We start from the raw sequence: 22,946 nt of genomic DNA, 5'->3' as shown, positions 1-22,946 counted from the left end.
AAGGTAAAGGACCCCTGACAGTTAAGTCCAGTCGCAGACAACTCTGGGGTTGCGGCGCTCATCTCGCTTTACAGGCCAAGGGAGCCGGTGTTTGTCCGCAGACAGTTTTTCCGGATCATGTGGCCAGCATGACTAAGCCGCTTCTGGCGCAACAGAACACCAAAACCAGAGCACCGCATGGAAACGCGGTACCTATTTGTTTACTTGCACTTTTGGGTGTGCTTTTGAACTGCTAGGTTGGCAGGAGCAGGGACCGAGCAACAGGCGCTCACCCCGTCGTGGGGATTCGAACCACCGACCTTCTGATTGGCAAGATCAGTGCTTCAGACCACTAGTACTTGCTGCCAATGCTAAGCCATGATTTATTGCTTACTGCAGGAGTGGGGAACCTGTGGCCTTCCAGATGCTGATGGACTACAACTCCCATCATCCCTGATCATTGGACAAGTTGGCTGGGGCTGATGGGGGTTGCAGTTCAGTAACATCTGAAGGGTCCCTACCCATTATTGCATAAACCTATATGGATACAGTAGTACCTCGGGTTACATACGCTTCAGGTTACATACACTTCAGGTTACAGACTCTGCTAACCCAGAAATAGTACCTCGGATTAAGAACTTTGCTTCAGGATGAGAACAGATATTGCGCAGCAGCAGCAGGAGGCCCCATTAGCTAAAGTGGTGCTTCAGGTTAAGAACAGTTTCAGGTTAAGAACGGACCTCCGGAACAAATTAAGTACTTAACCAGAGGTATCACTGTATTCAGATGGTAAGACACTGGTTCTTCCCCAGAGTACCCAGACATTTCAATCTGCACAATAACCCCAACCTTTAACTGCATAGGCAGCATACTTCCAATAATTTCCATGAGAGAACAAAAGTTTATCATTCCTACCCCGACAAGCTGTCATACTAGCCCCCAGCTTACGAGCTGTATTTGTAGGATTTGAGCACAGCAGCAATTGTAGTGAGGTCCTGACAAATCAAGTCTACAAGATGTCCATCACAGGATGCTTCCGGAGCCCCCATCAAGCATGACCTTTTGCTTTACGTCTTTTCTATTATATAAGCAGCCTGTTGTCAAACCCTTTTCCTTACCCAAAGATGTCAGAGCACAAAGCAAAGTTATCTTCAGAAAACCTTCCTGAATACAACTTTATTAAAAAGTCTCTGCACTGCAAAAGAAGTGAAGGAGACCTAGCCCACAGAAAAGTAACATACGACAACAGAATGAGGTTTTTTTCCTTCATATGGATATTTAAACATAGTTCATCTGCATTATTTTCCACAAAACTGACGCTTAATCACAAAATGAAGCATTCGCTGAGCTTCCTTCCCTGTTTTCCTCCTGAAAAGGTTAAAAGTAGCAATTACTTAACATGCATTTTTGTTTAAAATACTATCAAAAAACAAAGAGGGAATTCAAAAAGTCACATAAAGGTAGATTCAAGAATGTCAATTAAAAGGTTAATTACCCGGTATGTAATTATAAATATGGCACTTAATTGGAACATCCCTGACTTTGTCAAGTCAATTGGGGGGGGGGCAGGTAGTGGTAACATATTTTATTTGCTTGTTTAATTGTTCTGCTTGCAGATCAGATCCATAAGTGATTACCTTAGTTACCGTTCAATGAATGGCTTTGCTCGCTATGATAAAAACACCTTTTTTCTTGTAGCCTTGCCTCTACAGCTTCAACCTGCAAACAGTTAGTAGTGAGAGTGCCTAATTCATCTGAATCACAAGTCTTTCATCTAGAAAATTGTTGAGTGGGAGGGATGCTGCTCATCCAAAGTAAATCCATCCACACACATCAACTCATTAATATCTTTGATTTTTAAAATCATGCCTTACTGGCTCTCTGTTTAATTATTGTCTTCAGCGTTTCCCAAATTGTGTTTCACATCACCTTTGGTTTGTCACTGTTCAGCAATAATGTGGTACAACTGGGACTGGCAACAAAACGTTGTGGTGTATCACCACCTCTAACACAAGCACTCCTCTTAAAGATGGCAGCCGACCTTGCCCTTCCCAGGACACAAGAGCCACTGTAAATAAGCAGAGGGCCTGTCAAACGGCAGTTAACACTGGACTAAGGTAAAGGTAAAGGGACCCCTGACCATTAGGTCCAGTCGTGACCGACTTTGGGGTTGCGGTGTTCATCTCGCTTTATTGGTCGAGAGAGCCGGCGTACAGCTTCCGGGTCATGTGGCCAGCATGACTAAGCCGCTTCTGGCAAACCAGAGCAGCGCACGGAAACGCCGTTTACCTTCCCGCCATTCGGTCCCTATTTATCTACTTGCACTTTGACGTGCTTTCACACTGGACTAGGTCCCCAAATAATCTCATTGTGGAGATTCAGTGGGTAGAATAAAAGGACAATTGGTAGATTTGAGGGCTATCACAACATCCTTCAAGTAGCAGGGGTAGCAAATATGGCACTCTCTCGATGTCGCTGGATTACAACTCTTATCCCAGCCACTGGCCGTGTTGGATAAGGCTGATGGGGGTTCAACTCCACCACATCCAGAAGCAACCATGTTGGTTACCACAGATACACAACCATTTTCAAACACACACACCCCCTAAACCTGTTCTGCAGTTTTCTCACCGTACATACCTGTATCCTTCTTCCCACTCTCCAATCTTCAATACTACCCATAAGGTTTGGTGTGGCAAGGTTAACCTAAAGTGGAACTACAATAAAACCATCTTGATCTGAGTCCCAGTCAGTTTCCCAAGCACACCATTCTGCTGAAAGATTCTCTAAGGCCAAGACAGACTCCAAAGACTACCTTAGTCTGCTACAAGCAGAGGACCTGCTAACTCAGAGTTCCCATTTGTGCCAGGGTTAGGCCAGGAAATGAGACCTCCTCCCCGCCCCCAAATATATGCAATATGGAACAGCATATATACTCATACTTTCTGCAGACTGCCAGAGTGGGGCAATCCTCTGTATCTGCAAGCATTATTGTTTCCCAAGCTCTTGCCACTGAAGATCAAAGGTTAAAACTAACAGAAATTAATAAGACTCACCTGGTTCATTCAGGCTTCTCCAATGTTGCCCCCCCCCCCCACTGCAAACTGAAGAGCCCTTCATACATCCCTTTTATTTCACTGTAGTGCAAGAGTGCCCCTCCACCAGACAGCAATAACGCAAAAACTTTTGGGAAGCATCACAGAATTAATGAAGTTGCAAGAAATCCATCTTTAAGATACAGTACTTTGCCGATCAACATCAGTACTCTTTCCAGTGCCTGTTTAAACCATTTTTGTTTAGGCAAGCCTGAACAAAGACAAATAGCTGTTGACGTGTTTTATCTCCTTCACTTTAATTATTTTCAGATGTTTTAAACTGTTTTCATTGACACTTTTAATATATCTTGTAAACCACGGAGAGGTGTTGCTACAATCAAATTGCATATAAAATCCAATTGAAAATTGAAAAATTATGTCTGGATGGTCCAGTATACATCCACCACACATGCACTACAGTGGTACCTCAGGTTAAGAACTTAATTCGTTCTGGAGGTCCGTTCTTAACCTGAAACTGTTCTTAACCTGAGGCACCACTTTAGCTAATGGGGCCTCCCGCTGCTGCTGCACCACCGGAGCACGATTTCTGTTCTCATCCTGAAGCAAAGTTCTTAACCTGAGATACTACTTCTGGGTTAGTAGAGTCTGTAACCTGAAGCATCTGTAACCCAACTGTATTACTGCATCACTGACATGTTCCAGAATATACCCACAAAAAACAAACACAAAACTGGTCTGGATTCTCCTGGGTGGGCTCAAATCCCTGATGTAGGGCCAAATCTTTATAAATGCGCTGAATCCAGCAATTTCCATTTCAGAAGCAGAAGTCATCAGACCATGTCTTTCCCAAGGGAGCAGTGCTTGGCTAAGATAGGTGTCAGATATCCTCTCTTGCTGTTATTTTAGTGAATCAAGCTTAAGAAACACAAGGGTTGACCCAGTTAATGTCTTCACTTTGACAAAAAAATATGTTTTACATTATTTATAAGCACCTAATGTTGTGTAGTAAATTTTTTTAAAATATAAAACTATTTGCAATCTAGCCAACAAGAGGCAAAATAAATGGGGGATGTGATGGCACAGGCTGTGGGGCAGAAAGAGGAAAAAAAGGGGTTTATTTATTAGAGCCCCATAAAAAAGTTATTGCCCTCCTTATTGTTGTTACCTGTCAACAGGCTCCCTGCTTACTACAATAGCTTTTGAAAACTGACATCCAGCCTCCTCTCCATGGGAAATGTTTTTGTTCAAGTGCTTATTATATCTGACCTGAAGTGGGCTCCATGATGCTGTAGCCTAATATGTAAGGATGCTTGACTTTTATACATAATGGTAAAGAAAAATGACTTATACATGAAGAGTCAGTCACTCAAGTATATGGCTAAAGGTGATTCTCCTACCTGCTTGCTGCATAAAACTCCTCATTAAAGGACTTAATAGTAAAGGCTTCACAAACAACCATCCATCAATCGCCCTCTAGATACATAATGGACAGATTTATCATCCACCTCACAGCTGTCTTGCCATACCTACTGTGTTTTAAGGAAGATGGATGCTCTCGCTAGAATCCTAAATCTATCAGCCTACATAAGCCCTTCTGCTAAAGACAACTATGATGAAAAAAGGATGAAGAAAATGAGAGGAAAAGCAGCACAGGATGAGTTTCAAAGAGAACAATGACTTGTAGTTTTAGATGGTAGCACAAAGGAGGAAGGAAAATGGTAAGATATGGAAATGGTGTGGGGAGTTTAATTTATCTCTCTCATTAAAATGAATTGGTTTTAAGTATGCTTCACTTTGGGTGGATCATGCCCAGTGTCCAAAACCAAAGGAAGTTATGGAGCTAAAGATTTCTTGGCTATTATTTTTGCCTCTTTTTATTGGGTCTGACCCAAGAGTAACTAAGCTAAGCCTGTGGACTCATCTACAAAGCTGCAAATAAAACGTTTTAAATGTGTTGCAAAGTGCAATATATGAATGAGACACTAGATGGCGAAAGTGAGTTATGCAAAATTCAATGCATTTTTCAAAATGTTTTCTTAAAGCATTTTCACAGCATTTTCCCAAGTATCTTCAAGCAAAGAGGAAGATCACAAATCAGTTATAAAGAAAACCTCTCAGGCCACAGCACTGAACTTTATATTGCATTGTATTGACCTTGAGGCTGCTCCCTCCCTTTGGGTATCCCTGTTCCTCAGCCAGCAGGAATCACCCAACATTCAAAGAAAGTTCTTGTGCACAAGATTTTTCTACAAGTGTGTCGTTGGTTTTTGGAGTTTGCGGGGATGTAGGACACCTTCCACTGAAAGCTCTCCATTCTCCTATACTGTATCTAATTTAAGATCCTGAAGTAACTGCATATGGGCACCTCATTTTACTAATACAGATGATGATGTGGTAGGAGCAAAACATTTCTCCATTTCAACTATTTATGGAGTATACCCCACACCCCACATCTTCTATTCTGGCCAGGAAGTTTCATAGCTACTTTGGATATGGAAAAAGGGGGGTACAGGAAGTATGAATCAGTTGCACTTCACCCCCACCCACCCCACTACTTTTCAGAACTCTCTCTCTTTTACTATGTACGTAAGTTCAAATGGCTACTTAATGCAGAAAACATAATACCACTATTAAGACATAAAAAGAGCATCTATGTCATGATTCTTGGCACCACAGCCCAGTGCTCTTCTGGTGATCCTAACATGGCACGGTCTCTAAATGTTTCATATTCAGAGTGATTTCTCATACCTTTTATAGCTAGGATCCAGAAAGCCATTAATTTATAGTGAAAATAAAAATTGGATGAGTCATTATTTCCGGATTAGATGTGAATGTAGCTTTTTTTTTAGAGAGAGAGAGAGAATAAAAGAGGTCATCTGTTCACAGTCAAAACACAACCTGTCACAAATATTCCTTAGTGTCCTGTCCTGATACCTTGTTTGGATTAATAAACCTATGATAGCAGGATCACAAAGAATGAAATGAGTAGATCAGAAATGCTCTAGGTTTCTTAGGGAGAATTATAATCATTTACAACATTTTGCCAAGGCAAGGCAGAGAGAAATCACTGTTTGTTCAAGTTATGTATGCCCATACCCATACCCACCCATTTCTGCCTCCAAATCTTTTTGAACTTTCATACTGCAAGGTTAAGGGTGGAAAGTTTCTTAACTAATCAGGCAGAAATATAAATATAACATGTGTTCTAAGATGTGGGTTTTTGTACCTTTCCCAGAATACACTGAAGTGTAGGTGGGTTCCCACGAGGCAAGATACAGTGGTAAAAGCAAGAACCTTTATTGAACTGACAGAACTAGACAACAGGAGCAAAGCAACTGCTTATACATTTCTGAAGGCCTGAGCCACTCCTACTCCCAACGTGATTGGCTGTCTAGACTTCCAAGCTGCGAATCATAACTCAGAGTTTAAGGGCCAATGGTAGAGGTCCAAATCCTGAATTGTTCTGTGATTGGATATCATGTATTGAATCAGAACACAGGGACTCAGAATTCAGACTCCAGACTCAAGCTCAGGCAAACACAGACCATTGAATACATAACATACACATGTTCATTCAAACACACAAAAGCGCCAGGCTGCTTCTGTAACTTTAGGGAACAAGATTCCACCGGTTTACATAAGTGTGGCCAGATCAGCAAGAGACACAATCCATCTTTCAGGCAGCCTTAAATAAATCCTAATAGCAGATTAGCAAAGAACTCCCATTTCCTCTGGAGACTTCATTAGCATGAGCTTTTACTGAACTCTCCCACTCCAGAGAAGCTATTTAAAAGACTGTGTGTTGAGAGCAAAAAAGAACAAGAACGCTGCTGCTGAATTTTTTATATTTGCTCTTCTCAGGGCACAAAAACAGCTGGCTGATATTTTAAAGAAACACTTATCTCAGAAAAGAAAGGTCTCTTTAGTATGTACAGATAAAATGCCATTAAGCTTTATGTATTATATTACTCAGAGCCAATCGGGCTTGTCCTGAGTATCTCTGAATCAAAGGGCAAATTTCTGACTGTGCCTGCACAGAAGCAAGTGAAGACAGGGCGGAAATCCTACGTATTTCTGAGGAATTTTCTTTGACAACCTGACAAATCTGAGAAACGGACTTTTGACAAATTGATTGCAAAAGCCGCCACACACTGGTTACAACAAATACAAACAATGCTAGTTTGCTTTATTGCTGAACTGGGTGTGACAAGTTAGACTAGAACCTTGATAAAAAATAACAGAAAAGATGTGATTAAGTTAGTTAAAAACAACAACACAACCCTGATTATTATAAAGACGAGAATATAATTTCCGCTCAGGAACCAAAAGGCAGATAAGCCCAAACTTATTATTTTAAAACTAATTATTTCTAAGCCAGCTCATGGCTTAAGAGGCTGATTCATTAGTTTTGAACCTTGATAGTAAAGCTGGAACTCTCTGTTCTTCCATCTTGGAGGGGACACAACTGGTGGGAGTGTACTTTGAAACATGGAAGTAATTACACGGAAGTAATTGATTCTTGACTATGAAGAAATACCACTTAAGGCAAGCACTGCTGTACAAATATAAAAGGAAAACCCAGTATGAAGCACACAGAGAACAAACCTCTCTTTTAGGTAGTCATGTACATTTTAATGGGAAAAGTTTCAGCTGGTGGCAATAAAGTGTGCCTAACATGCGTTGAAATTGGCTGTGATCTTCCTAATTATGACTCATGATAGCCCACTGTGCTAAATTAGATTGTTCAGCTCATGAGTCTCAAGTAATTTCTGCATTTTTCACACAAGGGGGGGTCGGGTAAGAGAGACAAACATAAAACAAAGAAAAGTCAACATGTTTTCATTAACTAAGGTTTCAACACATGAGTTTCAAATACCAGAATAATTGATAATAATATGCAAAAGCGACAGATGGTATCAGAAAAGATTTGGGAAGCCAGTTTCATATTTTGTACAATCCACCACAGCGCCCCTAATCTGGTAAAGTTGCCTATAAATCTTCCATCTATATGAACTAAACTCCAAATCTGAATTAAGGCTCCAATTCAGACAACTGCAAGATTGACTGTTTACTCAACAGTAAAGTTGTGTTTAATGGTGTTATTCTAGATAATTTTATGTATACAAACTTGTTCAATGGGGCTTACTCCTGGAAAGTGTGTCAATGCATTGAACACAGAAAGACACTTGACGTTTATTCAAAAGTTTTGTTCTCTGAAGCTCCAATTCTAAAGCACTGAGCACAGTGGAACTCCCACGTAAACAAGAATAGTATTGTTTTGTCAATTCCACATGCTCAGCAAGTTATTCTGACCTTCTTTTTTAACAGCAGTGGTCACTGCCACCAGTCAACCCATATAGCAGACAGCAGAATTTCAGAGTCCATGATGTAGCCTGAAATGTGGTTGAATAAAATAATCGAAGTTCTGCCCAAGTCTCTAGGTGTACATTAAAGAACTGTATAGATTACAGACTCTACTTGCAGTTCTTATTTTCAAGGACACAGGGTAAGAAGCAGCAAGCGAGAAAGGACAATGGGTTTTATCCTACTCAAAGTAAACCCATTAAAATTAATGGACCCAAGTGAGAAAGTCTTAGTTTCAGTAGGTCTATTCTGATTGGATACAACCCAATTATTAAAAATTCCTGCCCTTGCCCGTTTTCTAATTTAAAAGAAAATAGGTTGAATCCAAATTATTTCAAGAAGAAAAAGAAACATTCACTCATTGGGACACTGAAACTCGAAGTTTTCCTCAAAGTTTCCAGTCCCACGAAGCATAAAGAAAAGTTTGCAAACTGGAGCCAAGTAGTGAACACTGTTAACAGCTCAGAGCTTATAACATGATTTGAAATCCTCAACACTTATGCCTACAAAATTCAAGAGTGCAAAGCTTTAGTTTTATAGGCTTGAACACTGGAAAGCACTTTAGTGGAGATAGCAACGATGAACAAATGAACCACGACTGGTACTTGGTAGGCTCTCATCTCTCAGCCATTTGCTAACTAGCCACTTAAGGATATTATTGTTTCTTGTCCAGGTTAATCCATGTGAAAGATTGGAAAACTTGGGCTAGCTTCATGACTTTTGCTCCTCTGGCCAAATTGGTTAACACCAGTTCTACTGTCATCCAGGTCAGGCACTCAGGAGGCTCACAGGCAGGACTATGTGGAAGGAAATTATCCTCAACTAAAATAGCCCTAGGTCTCGAGACGGCGGAAGAAGATTGGAAGAAATTCAAAATTTATCTTAAGAAATATTGTAAAATTAATGAGTGCTAAAATGTTGAAGTTATAGAAAAAAGGGGACTACAGCAGTAAAAGATTAAGTAAAAGAAAAGAACAAGGGAAAATTAGATAAACTTAAGAGGGAGGATTTGCTGAAACAAATTTGGAAATTGGGATGCAGAAAGGGGAGATACGAGGAAGTCGGTGAAGTAAGGTTTAAGAAAAAAGGATTTGAAATTATACATGTTTATGTGTTTGTTTGTTTGTATTGTGTATTGTTTGTGTTTATATAAATTGTGAAAAACCAATAAATATTTTTATAAAAATAAAATAAAATAGCCCTAAGTCTCTTAGGGTTTTTAAAGGTTAAAACAAGCACCTTGAGTTGGACCCAGAAACTGACTGGAAGCCAGTGGACATGACAAAGTGTTTGAGTGTCCAAGCCCATTTGCTTTTCTTCCTCCCTACCAATTCCTTTTCCATTCATATACAGTGGTACCTTGGGTTAAGTACTTAATTCGTTCCGGAGGTCCGTTCTTAACCTGAAACTGTTCTTAACCTGAAGCTCCACTTTAGCTAATGGGGCCTCCCGCTGCTGCCGCTGTGCCGCTGGAGATGATTTCTGTTCTCATCCTGAAGCAAACTTCTTAACCTGAAGCACTATTTCTGGGTTAGCAGAGCCTGTAACTTGAAGTGTATGTAACCCGAGGTACCACTGTATTGTCTTCTAGATTGTATGTATGAGCGTGAGGGCAAGAATGGTCTTATTACTGATATTTGTAAGGCTCTCCTTTGGCAGATGAGGTGGGGCAGCCAATAAATAGTATCAGAGAGCCATTCCTAATGGATGTATCAAAAATACATTTGGGACCAAATGTCTGCACAATTCAGCATATTTCATTTGCATAAATCAGCAGCCCACAAGTTCAACTTCTGCTTCCTCTTGGGAAGAAGACAGCCACCACCAGCATGTCTGGTTTGTCTAGAGAAGAACTGGGAGAGAGACTGTGGGTGAGATGTCAGTGAATTATGACAAAATGAAAAAAGAACACATATTTAGGAACTTTTTTTTAAAAAAAAGGAAAAGGCACAAAAGCATTCTAGGCAATCTTGATATGCCAACTCTTTGCCTTTAACACAGGGGAAGAAAAATCACAGAATATCTAGGAAGTTTCAAAACCATCCAAGATAAGCAAAATGGATTTTTGCATGACAAATCCACCCAGACAAAACTGACACATTTCCCTGAGACAATCAAATTAGTAGGAACTGAGGAAGTGGTTGCTGTGTTGTATTTTCAGTTAAGCTTTTGATTCAGTGCCTTATAAAACCCACTCTCTAAAGCTAATTCTAATCCGCTTGGCTACAAACTGCAGTCACATGGGCTGTAACCTGGCTGATGGGCTGCGATCACAAAGCAAAGTTTCAGAGTCATAGGATGCAGGAATCTCTCTTAAGGTTGAATAAATGCTTCTCTCTTTCCATTCCCCAGGTAGGACAAAAAGAGGAAATTTAACAAATGGCACAAAAGTGAGAAGTGAGAGGAGAAGTGAGTGTCATAAGAGGTAACAGATTTCAGAATTGAAAGCTCTGGAGAATTACCATGAGCTAAATAGATACCATGAGGTAAATAGGGAAATTAGAAAAGTGGAAGTTCAAAAGGTAATGGCTAATGAGTCTAAAGTACACTACATGTAAAAGCATTATTTTATGAGATTATCACATGGAAGTGAACTACCTGAGTGCAGTGGCTTTAGGCGTTTAATAAAGCATGAAAAACAATCCTGCACCATCCACGTTTATCTTTTGGTGCCATGCTTTTTAGGCATACGTCCACACTTTCCAAGTCTGCGTCTGAGCACTTCTTTTTTGCCCTGACATTTTCCACAGGAAAGTCCAATCTTTACTGCTGAATCAGAGCAAACGGCAATTCAGGTTTTCCATGGATTGCTCTTTGCACTGATTCAGCAGTAAAGAGTGGGTTTTCGTGGGGAAAATGGTGGGGCAAAAAGATACTTGGACCTGGAAATCCCAAATTTGTGCCTAGAAATGCTCAGCAATCACTGTAATTGGAACTCCAAGAGAAGGCGCTATGAATGTTTTTACATTTCTCTATCTGTAGCTTTAATAAAGTTTTCTAGTTAGGAATTTCCCTAGTATTCAGAGGTATACAATTAAAAGCCAGTTCTGGTGAGAACAAGAACAAGGGGATGCACCGCGATACGGTGGTACCTCAGGTTACATATGCTTCAGGTTACATACGCTTCAGATTACAGACTCCGCTAACCCCGAAATAGTACCTTGGGTTAAGAACTTTGCTTCAGGATGAGAACAGAAATCGTGCTCCAGCGGCACGGCGGTAGCAGAAGGCCCCATTAGCTAAAGTGGTGCTTCAGGTAAGAACAGTTTCAGGTTAAGAACGGACCTCCGGAACGGATTAAGTACTTAACCCGAGGTACCACTGTAGTGAAAAAGTAAAGTGGGAATTCTTGAGTTTCTGTAAGTTACTTCTACATAAAAAGAAAAACTGAGTCATTCTGGAGAGTGATGGATGTTACGGAAAGAACTCTGGGGATTCTGAGGCTGCTTAGAAAGATCTGAAGAAATTTTGTTTGAGTTCCCTCATGGTCCTAAAAGTCTCAACACTTCTTGTTTGAGAGGCATGACAGTCAAGCAGGTTAGCAGGTTGTCTTTGGTGAGGCATCAAGCAGAGACTTCTCTTTCTTAGTGGCCTGGCTCTTTGGGGGTCAGTAAGTCCCTAGAACAATTGGCTGATATCCTAGGTTTAGGATTTGTGGTTTCCAAGTACTGTACACACTCTGCTGTAGGGAAAACTGAGGGAATGGATAGTGGTAGGCTAAGCAGATCATCTTATGGAGGGTAAAAGACCAATGTTTCTGATGTCCAGGAAAAGAGGAAGGTGAACTTCTTTATGATAGTTTCAGGAATGCAGATGGATCACGAGGGTGCAGGGAGGACACCATCACAGTATTCCCTTGCCATTTCAGGTCAAGCTAAACATAGCCCATGTGTTTATAACCCGCGTGGTGGTAATTCAATCCTTCTGTAATTGGTTTAAATTGCAAGGAGGTTACGTTCAACATAGAATTGAAAAATCCTCCAAACCACAAGCTGCCAAGTATGCAAGCTGCCTGACATAGGTTTAAATTACTTTGTTAGGTTTCTAAGATGACAGCTAATCATTTAGGAGAATGCCATTACATAACCAGACATGGATGCATCCTGCCACATTCAGGATTATCAATCAAACCCCTGAAAAGATATTGGGTGATATTCAACAAAGTTTGACTCAAAGTAGACCCACTGAAATTTATGAACACAATGAACTTAGTTGAATACCAGTAACTGTATCTTTGCAAGTTCCTTTCTTTAAACCACTGTTTTGTGTTCCACATATATGAAGAGTTTTATAAACATCATACTATTTACAAGCTAGGTATTATTTCTAATTCCATATGCACCTGCTCTTAGGCAAAAATGCTGTACCTGATAACCAACCAGTAAAGGAAAACCAAAGTGCAAATGTATGGCAAAGTATTAAGCCACATCACAAAAGGGGGTAAAAGCAGCCATGCATTTAACTACAGCACAACAACAGAAAGCTATGCATAGACATAGATGTGACAAGCCCCCCCCCCCCCCCCGCAGAAAGCATTTGCACATTAAGGTGTTTCATATCACAGTCATTTCATTCAACAGATGCTCCCCGCAATACACTGGAACATTTGCATGCCATGTGAGCGGACCAGTGATCTGCAAGCTCCAAGGCAAATCAGCAGCTACATGAGAATGGCCCAGTAAGCACCAGTTAAATGAGACTGCAGATACATGGAATGTCTAGCAGGTAAATGCTTTTGATATTTCAATCACACCTCACTGGAAGGATTCTAGAGAACAAAAGAGATTATGCTTTTAGAGATTCACTGCAGGTGAATATTGGAAGACTATCATTGCTTTTTTCAAATGCAAACATTATTGCAATAATCCATTTTGTGAAAGTAGGGTTGCGATTTTAATATGAGACAACGGAACTGCCACTAAAAGTCTTGACACCATAATAGTAGTGACAGAACTCTTCAGGTCTACACTTCATTGGTAATCCAGACCACTCTTTGATCTCCAAGCGCCCCTAGTGATCAGCAACCTAGCACAGCCAGGTAGGAAAATATTCAGTCTTATTAGTAAAAGGTAAAGGGATCCCTGTCCATTAGGTCCAGTCGTGGCCGACTCTGGGGTTGTGGCGCTCATCTCGCTTTATTGGCCAAGGGAGCCGGTGTACAGCTTCTTTCTTTCGAACTGCTAGGTTGGCAGGAGCAGGGACCGACCAAGTATCCTGAAGCTAATGCCTGAAAAAGAACTTGAAAGGTTCCGGTGCTTTTCAGTCTTTAAAACATTGTCATATTGAACAATGAATAGCAGTTCACACAGGTTGCAAGGCAAACAGGAAGAAAGTGCATAGAAAATTGGGTTTCATGGAGACTATGTAACCTCTGCACTTTTTGGTAGGCAATAATTCCCCTCCCCTCAAAACATTATACATTTTAATTGACATATTTATAAACCACACTTACATAAAAAATAACAAGACTGTGTACCACATAAAAACACAATATTACAACAACAGCAACAGATTAGTAAAAGTAAGTAAGTAAGTAAGTAAGTAAGTAAGTAACAAACACTACCCAGGTTTAGTTTTTTAATTTGTATACTGCCCTTCATCTGAAGATATCAGGGTGGTTTACAACATAAAAAAACAAAAGGAGAACACAAAGTACGTAACAAAAAAACCAAACAAACCAGTTGCCCGACAAACACACTTAAAAGGCCATATATTGTTTAATCAGCCAAAAGCTTGGTTATAGAGAAAAGTTTTCACTTGGTGCCCAAAGATAGGCAAATTAATAAATGCTTTAACCTTTTACAGGGTTAAATGAGCAAGTTCTAAATAAGTCAGGACAAACCTCTGTGACTGTGATGTATCAGGAGCTCCTTTTAAAAGTGCACATGTCTATACGTCAAGTGAAAATTCAAAAGAAACATTTCCCCATTGCTGTAACTCAATGCAAGAGAAGCTGCACCCCCTGAATTGCTGCCTGGGCACATGGCAGTAAAAAAATAATGCCAAACATAGTCACCACGTGGAGATATTTATTAAACCAGAAGAGAAAGATAAGCTTGTTGTACTTTGGAGATTACAACTCAACAATCCCACTGTGTAAGCCGCAACAGTTTTGAATTGCTGCAATAAAATCTATTTTTGAAGAGTATGAATCACTCACTTTATTACTGTCAATGACCAGGATCCAGTTTTTAAAGATTACATGCTGCGGGTGCAAAGGCTCCTGACAGGGAATAACAGCCCTACATCCTCCCCACTACCCTTTTCAGTGTGCACACTTTGAGTAGTGATTATTGAATTTCCATACCGCTTAACCTAATAAAAATATCTCTAAGCGGGGTACAAAAAAACTGAAGCAACAACAGAAAACTTAAACAGAACAGTATGAAAATACACAGTTACATATAAAAATGGTACATTTGTACAAAGTTACTAATATACTGTATACAAATTCATTTTCCTTCTAACAAACCCTTCCTCTCAGTCTCGGGTTCTCACTCACCATTCAAACAAACTCAGCTCACCCACAAAAGTCTCACAATGGAAAGAGATCTTGGAAACAGCAGACATCACCCTAGACTCTCACTCTAGACTTGTGTTTTATGGAGGAAAAGTGTTGTACACTTTCCAGATCCCCATCCAGCCCTCCTCTTCCTCTTCCTCTTCCTCTTCCTCCTCCCACTCAGTCATGGAACTTGAGCTAGAAGTCTCCTTTCCTGTAATGGTCTGGTGCACTGAGTGCCCATAAGTGAGGGGAAAGGGGGAAAGTGGGAAGGGGAAACATTATGCCCTAGGGGGATCCACCCAAGGACGTTGCACCCACAGTGAGCTGGAGCAAATCCACTGTGCTGTTTTATTGCTGTAATTCAACAAACCACTGGAGATTACAGTACAGTACTTTATGTACTTTTGCTGCCTTTGCTGTGCATAGAACTGAAGACCTACGTGACTTGCAACTGATAAAACATCTAGTAGTTAATTATGATATCACTGCAACTTTCACGGGGGGGAAACACTAATTATGATCAATACGTTGCTGAGCAAACAATTATTTCCTTCCCGAGCTGTTTTCAAAAGGAGTTTCTGAGCATGTATTTGCCAGACACAGCAAGGAAGGCCTGTGTGCAGAAGCAGACTAATCTCTCTGTGTGTTTCAACTTGCCATTTCATATTTTTTGCAATCCATGAATTACCTAAAGAAGAACGCGTTCTGATTGGCTGCAGAAATAATCCACACATACAAGGGGCCTGCGACAAAATGTAGCCATATGGAATGTTCAGGGTTCCAACAACGCCCTCCCAAAAGATATTCCATTCTGCCCTTCCCCCATGTTTCCAAACACTCCCCCCCCAAAAAAAGTCATGGCCACCAAGCACACTCAGTTCTCACTGTGCTTCTTTTGGGGTTCACTATTACTGTGGTACCTCGGGTTAAGTACTTAATTCGTTCGTTCTTAACCTGAAACTGTTCTTAATCTGAAGCACCACTTTAGCTGATGGGGCCTCCTCCTGCTGCTGCTGCCGCCGGAGCCCGATTTCTGTTCTTATCCTGAAGCAAAGTTCTTAACCTGAAGCACTATTTCTGGGTTAGCACTGTCTGTAACCTGAAGTGTATGTAACCCGAGGTACCACTGTAGTTCATACAGTGATTAGCTGAGGCCATTTTGGCACCAGATCTTGGAACAGAACAGGAGAAATACGGTATAGTAAGGAGGAAGTGGAACACTTACCATAAGCAATCATGAACTGCCTCTCTTTTTTCTTTTTTGCAACTCATTAATAGAACTAGCTCCCAGTCTGGGATAAGGGTTAAGAGTTTCCAGGGCAGAAGGTGATGCACAACCAGCATCTCTCCTAATTACAGTATTTGACCAGCTTTAGAAAATATTGTGAACAAACCAAAGCTTTCGTTCCTAAGCTACTGGGGGACCAGCTTAGCTCATCCTGTTAGTATTTCTGGCAATAACTCTTCTTCTCTCCAGATGCACACTGTTCAGCTGGCAACTCGGCATGTCAAAATAATTACGTCTTCATATCAGCTACCTACTTGCCTTCAAGGCTAAGGGAGGCTGTGCCAGTAGCAGGCTTATCAGTGCTTGTTGCAACAGCTCTGCCCCACCTCCAAGAACACCTCCACTAAAGTGCTATTAACACTATCCTTTGAAAATACATCATTTTGTCTGACACACATGAAAGTCACCTGGAAGAGCAGCTCATCAGTGCAACCAAGTGTGAAATGTAGAAGACTGAGATGGCAGAAACTGGGTGCATGACATATTTTTTAAAAGCATGAACCATGGAGGGATGGGAAACGGCCAATGTTTTGACCCTTACCCTTGGCTGCAGCATTGCCACACAACCAGCGGCCTATCCCAGCAGGGCTTGGGATAGGGTTGACTGAATACAGAAGATGGGAAAGGCAGCACAAGAGCATCCTGCCTTAGATCCCAAGAGCCCCAGCTTGGTAATCCTTGTTTATGATCTTGGAAGGCAAAAAGCTATCATCACCTCTATACTGGATATTTAATGCAGGCACTGTAACCACCTTGGAGAAGTTTGGGTGGCCAACAGTTTGGGAACCTGTGTTTTATGACTACCTAATCACACTGATTGCTTCTGGAGTAACACTCCTCTTATGCAAATAAATAGGAAAATGCCTATTACAGAAATAGAGCTACAAGGCTCACAGAAACATGCCAAATTATCACAGGAGCATTATTATTATTTTTTACTCCAGAAGCGGTCACAGGAACAGACAATTCTCTTGGGGCAGTGGATTGGAAGAGGGCTACTGATGGCACAATCCGATGCATATCTCAGAAGGAACATGGGAAGCTGCCTTATACTGACCCAGAGCACTGATCCATCTAGTTCAGTATTGTTTACACTGACCGGCAGCAGCTTCCCAGAGTTTCAAGCAAGGTTCTCTCCCAGCCCCTACCTGGCGATGTCAAATTCAACCTGAGGCCTTCTGCATGTAAGGCAGATTCTGTGGCGCTTCCAAGTTCAACGGGACTCACTAAGCAGTAAGTGTGTACAAGAATGCAGTCCTGAATTGCCCACCTGATGGCTGGGGAGTGAGGGCACTTGTTGATATTTACACCTGCAGATATAATCCCTCCACTAGCTAGAACACACACGCGCGCGCGCGCCTACATATACATATACACCAGATTCTTGTCCGCTTCCTATCACACGTGCGCACAACTTGGGCAAAGGAGACTTTCAAGAGCAGGTATCAAACAGCACCAGGACGTGCTTGAAGCAAAAGTGGGGACAGCCCCTCACCCAATTTGCTCCTGTACCAAACTCCCACGCTTTTGAGAAGAAAAAGCAAGTTCGATACCTTCCCACTTTCACCCCCATCCCGACGGACAGAACCCGCCTCCCCACAAACCATTACTTCGGAGAGTTCCCCCTGGAAACGAGCAAAACAAGGCAGCCCTTCCTGTCCGGGGCTTAGAATCAAAGCCTCGTAGAGTTGGACGGCGCCCCCGAGGATCATCTAGTCCGACCCCCTGCCATGCAGAAATCCTGCCCACAAACCATCCCCGGGTGGGCTCGAACCAGACGCGCCGACCCTTTGGCTGGCGCGCTTTAGGGAGCCAAAAGCGCGAGAAATCCCGAGGGCGCTTCCATTTTCTCCTGGGACAAGACTGGCTCTATTGCATAAGCTCGATTGCTGATCGTGAGGGGACGGAGATGTTGGGGGGGGGGGAGAAACAGACCCAAAGCTCCCGGACCGCGGTGGAAACTTTGAGCCCAGCAGCCCCTCGCGGCGACCAGTCCTTACCCGTCGCGGGTTGTTTGGGTTTCCTTCTTTACGCGGCGCAGGAGCCCCGAGAGGCGCCGGGCGCGGGGAAGGAGGGCTTCTCGCCGGGCTTCTCCTGCTGCTGCTGCTGCCGCCTCCTCTTCCCGGCTCCCGCCGCCTCAGGCTCGCCGTCCAAGTCGCGCGTCTGGCAACGAGGAACCAGGAAGGAGCCGCTCATAATGGAGCAGCAGCTGCTGGCGGCGGCGGCGGCGGCGGCGGCGGGAATGAATGAGCGAAGGCAGGAGGCGGGAACTCGCGCGGCGCTCGCTGCGGCTTCGGCAGGGGAAGATCCTATGAAATCCTTCCTACCGGTCCCTAGAAGGGAAGGGACGGCAGCCCTGCCTTCCGCTCCCGGCTCCCGGCTCGGCCGCCGTAAAACCCCAAGGACCCGGCTCTCCTGACACAAGGGGCAAAGCGATCCAGAGGTTTCTTGCCCTCTTGCGTTTTGTTTGGATCCCGGTTTTCTCCTTTTCCCCACTTCTTCCCACCCCCCCTCTCCCCCCACCGCGCAAGCTGTCGAGAAGATTAATAAATCCCGGTTGGTTTGTAGGCGGGATCGAGCAAGGGATCGAAGGAGTTTTACAGCGCGCTGCTCGATCGTGTTAAATCCTTGGCGCCGTGATAGGAGAGGAGCTGCTGACGTCCAATGAGAGGGGTTGGATCAGTGGGAAGCTCCGTCAGTGTTCGTGGAAGTGCATGTACTTGAATGCACGCGTGCAATTAATGGTTCAAAGATCAGGGCATAATTTGAGCCAGCCCGCAGGATTTCTTCCCATAGCGGCGACAGCTCTGCTAATAGGGAAAAGGTCAAGTCCCGATGAGGACTTTCACTCCGTCCCCAGTTAGGCTGCAATCATAGACGCAGTTATCTGAGAGTAAGTCCCAATGAACCAATAGGACTCGAGTAGGCATGCATACCAGAGCAGTAGGGTTGGGTGTATTCCCCTTAATTAGATTTTCATATGAGTAGAACAAAAGAAATGAAGGGGGAAAGTCAAAAAGTTTAAAAGTTTGTTGCTATATTTATATATATCCCACCTTTTTCTCTGGAGCTTTTTAGATTTTGTAAGTTTGTACGTATATTTAGATGATGCAGATCTTCATCTTAGATAAAGAGGCATTTGCTCTTGCATGAGTGGGAATGAAGAGCAGTTGTTTAAAGATAGGTCTTGCCACTTCCAGTTTTTATAAGCAGTTGGATTAAAATGCTAGACCGTAAAATAAAATACTATGTTGGTTTTTATTTAAACCATGTGAGTTTAATATAAACAGGGGTCCCTTCCAAATCTGCAATGCTATGATTCTGCAATTCTATAATAATAATAATAATAAATTTTATTTATATCCCGCCCTCCCCAGCCAAAGCCGGGCTCAGGGCGGCTAACAACAATAATATATATCTACCTAGAAGTAAGCAACACTGAGTTCAATGGGATTCCTCCCCCCTAAGTGGGTGTGAGATTGCAGCCTTAATATCATTTGGAGTAGAGAGTACTGGAGACTTGTAATATTTGCTTTATTATCAAATGCACAAGCAGAGCATAAGCGAAGGCAAAGAGCAAACATTCCTAGGAGGCAGAATAAATGCCGCTGGGTGTCAGCTACCCAGGCAGAGTCCATGCATTCTAAAGTACTTTACCTGCAGCCAAGCTGTAGCTTGTTCCATTTCTCTCTGAAAAGAAAATCTCATTGAATGCATAGGATCATCACAGCCTTAATATGTAAAGAAGCCAAGGATCCTGGAAGGATTTCTGCTTTGATCTAGCAGCTCTGAGTGTTAGGCTAACAGCAGCGGGGAGAAGAGCAGAGACAGCTAAACAAAGTTGACAGCTCTAAGAGGAAGAGATTACGTTTCCTTTATTCAAGCATCTGTTCAAATACACACTCCCCAAATTAGCTTATTCCTCCTTCCACACTTTTGTCTCTACATATTAATGCAGAGTCCAAGGCTCCCTTGACCAACTACGTTCTTTCTGTGGCACTCCTGTGGGGCTCAGAATCCCTTGCTTGCAGAGCTGGCAGCTTCTCATCCTTTTTCAAACGCCCTCCCTTGTGGAGTGTTCCTTCAGCCTCCTCCCCTCTCCCCTCTCCTTGGGATTCCTCCAGGCAGTTGCTGCTGCCACCCCTAGTCTCCGACCTGCCCCCTCCCCCCAAGAGAGGTGCCTCCTCAAACTGCCCCACAGGAGCCTGGGACTTGTCTGTCCATTCCAAACAGCAAGGGTTGGTGGATTGCTTGCTTACTCCGAGGCTGCCTCAGCTCATGGCAACCAGCAGCCCCATACCATCTCCAGAGGCACCATTCACCTGCTGAGCTTGTAGCCAGGGATGCTGCAACTAACAGGTGTACAAGCCTTTGGGAGATGTGAGAAGGCATCAGAGGAGGAAGGGAAGGAAAGAAGGACAGTGTCAAGACCAGTGTTGCTCGCTGCACCCCTGACCACCATTCAAGGTACCCCAGGGTGCCACGGAAAACCACTGTATTAATGGAAGGTTCGGAGCACAAAAAGGATCAGCATTATGAAGCTGTAAATAAACAAGAGCACTTTAAAATAAAATGAAATGGTGAGTTGCCCTCATCGCATTTCTGAATCTGTTTAGGAATTACAAGCTTTCTTGGTAAGTGTTTGGGGAAACCTGGCTGTTCTCCAAGAGTATTTTACTTCTTCATAAGATTGACACATGCATATTAATGGTGTCATGGGCATGCGCCTTATTCTGTTGCCCTCTGGCAATGGCTGTTCCCAACATCAGCCCACCTAGAGAAATTAAACCAAACACACCTGGGAATGACAGGTTTTTAGACCTGGATGAGTCAGGGTGGGACAACACCCAAATACTACATTTGCAATAAACAACCAAGGACATCAACCAGAACAGAGAAAAGTTGCTTGGCTGAGCAACCTGGCCAGTGCTAATTGATTACCTTGAACGACATTTCAGCAGCAGTATGGGCTTTAATGTCAAGAAACACTTTTGCACATGTCCTTGTGAATACTGATCAAGCATGCACTGAAACGTATCTTCCATTTTGAGCTAGATAGCAACTTTTGGGGAAGGAGAGCTTGGTTCATCATACAGCTAAGCACTGCAAGGTGGATGCACCAATATTCTGAAACAGGTAATTCTGAATGTTGTCAATATCACAAAAAATTACATCACCACATTTAACAAACTGAATCACCCCCTCTTTTGCCTGGTTTACCTCATTCTAATTAATGATTCATTTGCACAATGATGAATACACACACACACACACACTCAGCAAACTCCTGGAGACAAGCTTTCAGCCTCCTTGATGTTCTGCCCCCACTTCAGATTTGTTAATGTCCTTGCCAAGATTCTCCTTGACTAGTTAATTTCCATACATTCATCCCAGCTTGTGTCTGATCTGCAGTTTTTGCAAAGAAATATATGAGCAGTCAGAAACCAGGATTACAAGAAGCATTTCCAGAAAGAAGCAGCATTATCAGAAGCTGCTTAGAGAGACAGAGAGAGAAACGGAATGTGTGTGTGTGTGTGTGTGTGTGTGTGTGTGTGTGTGTGTGTGTGTGTATTAACAGTGACAGGGTAGGAAGGAAAGCTTTCAGAAGTTATGAGAGGCTGCAAATAACTAGTTATCATAATGTTCTTGTCATCCTACAGCTGGCTCTCCATTCAAAGTGTGTCTGCCCTTTTTTGTTCTTTTTTCCATCTCGTCTTTGTTCAGTGCATTTTATTTGCATCACAGTAATAAGTCTGGTTCAAGATTTGGGAGGGGTGCTGGCAAGGTGCCCTCTGATGTGTCTTTTCTAACATTGCTGCTTACCACTCTGGTGGGTAGCAGCAGTGTTCTGAAAGCAGCCATTAGAATTTCCACCAATGGCCTTGAGCTGCACTAAGAGGCATTGGGGAAACTTAAAATAGGGGCTCCCTGATCCAGCTGACCAGCCCTGATAAGAATTCTTGTTAAAGGGAGAAGCACTGCCATCAGGCATTAGTAATAGGGAGGCACGGGGCATTCTTGGCATGACAGCATATGTCCAGCAGCTCCCTAGCATCCGGGGCCTGAGACAAGTGTACCTGGCTGCCCACCCCTGCCTGCCTGCCTGGGCCTGCACACATACAATCTCTTCCCCTAGTGAGAGCTCAGAAGAACCTGTTTCTCCCTCTTTTTTGCAACAGACAGCATAGTGCTGTCCATTGTATCAGTCACAAAGCCGCCACTCCTCTTTTAGGAGCATTTTTAATATGAAAAGTGTTGCCCCTTTTTAAAAGAAGGGCAAAACAGATAAGTGATCAGATCAGCATGTTAAACACAGGTTGAAAAGGGAAAAGGAGCCGTTCAGCTAAAAGCAGGGACCAGAGCTCAGTGGTCTAAAGTACAGTATGGTAGGAAAAGGGAGACAACTATAGTTTGCAAGGTGAATGCAGTTAAGTCTATGAAAATTGATGCCGTCTACGTACCACCTCAAACATCTTAGACCCTAATTCACCTACAGTTTGGCTACAGTCCTATGCACACCCACCTGGGAGTAAACTACATTGAACCTAATGAGGTTTCTAGCTGAATAAACATGCACAAGATTACTCCGTGTGCTAGATCAGGGCCTGGGTGTTAGTGAATATGCAAGGCTTGAGTTGGATGACCAGGGGCCAGGAGGTAGGAGTCATTTCCCCAGTGTGCCCCCATCCACTTGCAAACATGCTCCCAACAGTGAACAAGCAATTACAGAGCCATTTGGAAGCACAATTAGAGA

The 22,946-nt window shown here is 42.8% G+C and overlaps 1 protein-coding gene and 1 long non-coding RNA gene across 2 annotated transcripts in view; both read right to left on the bottom strand.

Annotated features, from left to right (window-relative positions):
• Positions 1-18,676, bottom strand: part of PKIB (cAMP-dependent protein kinase inhibitor beta) — a 40,554-nt gene extending 21,878 nt beyond the window's left edge. The window contains exon 1 of the mRNA XM_081187834.1: positions 18,193-18,676. The gene's annotated coding sequence lies outside the window, so the exon portion shown is untranslated. The remainder of the gene's footprint in view (positions 1-18,192) is intronic.
• The window catches only part of LOC308583653, a 186,276-nt gene that overhangs the window by 55,568 nt on the left and 107,762 nt on the right, over positions 1-22,946 (bottom strand). The window lies entirely within an intron of this gene.

This window comes from Podarcis bocagei, assembly GCF_964188305.1.
Source record: "Podarcis bocagei genome assembly, chromosome: 3".
Taxonomy (NCBI): domain Eukaryota; kingdom Metazoa; phylum Chordata; class Lepidosauria; order Squamata; family Lacertidae; genus Podarcis; species Podarcis bocagei.
This window is presented reverse-complemented; position numbering and strand designations above follow the sequence as displayed.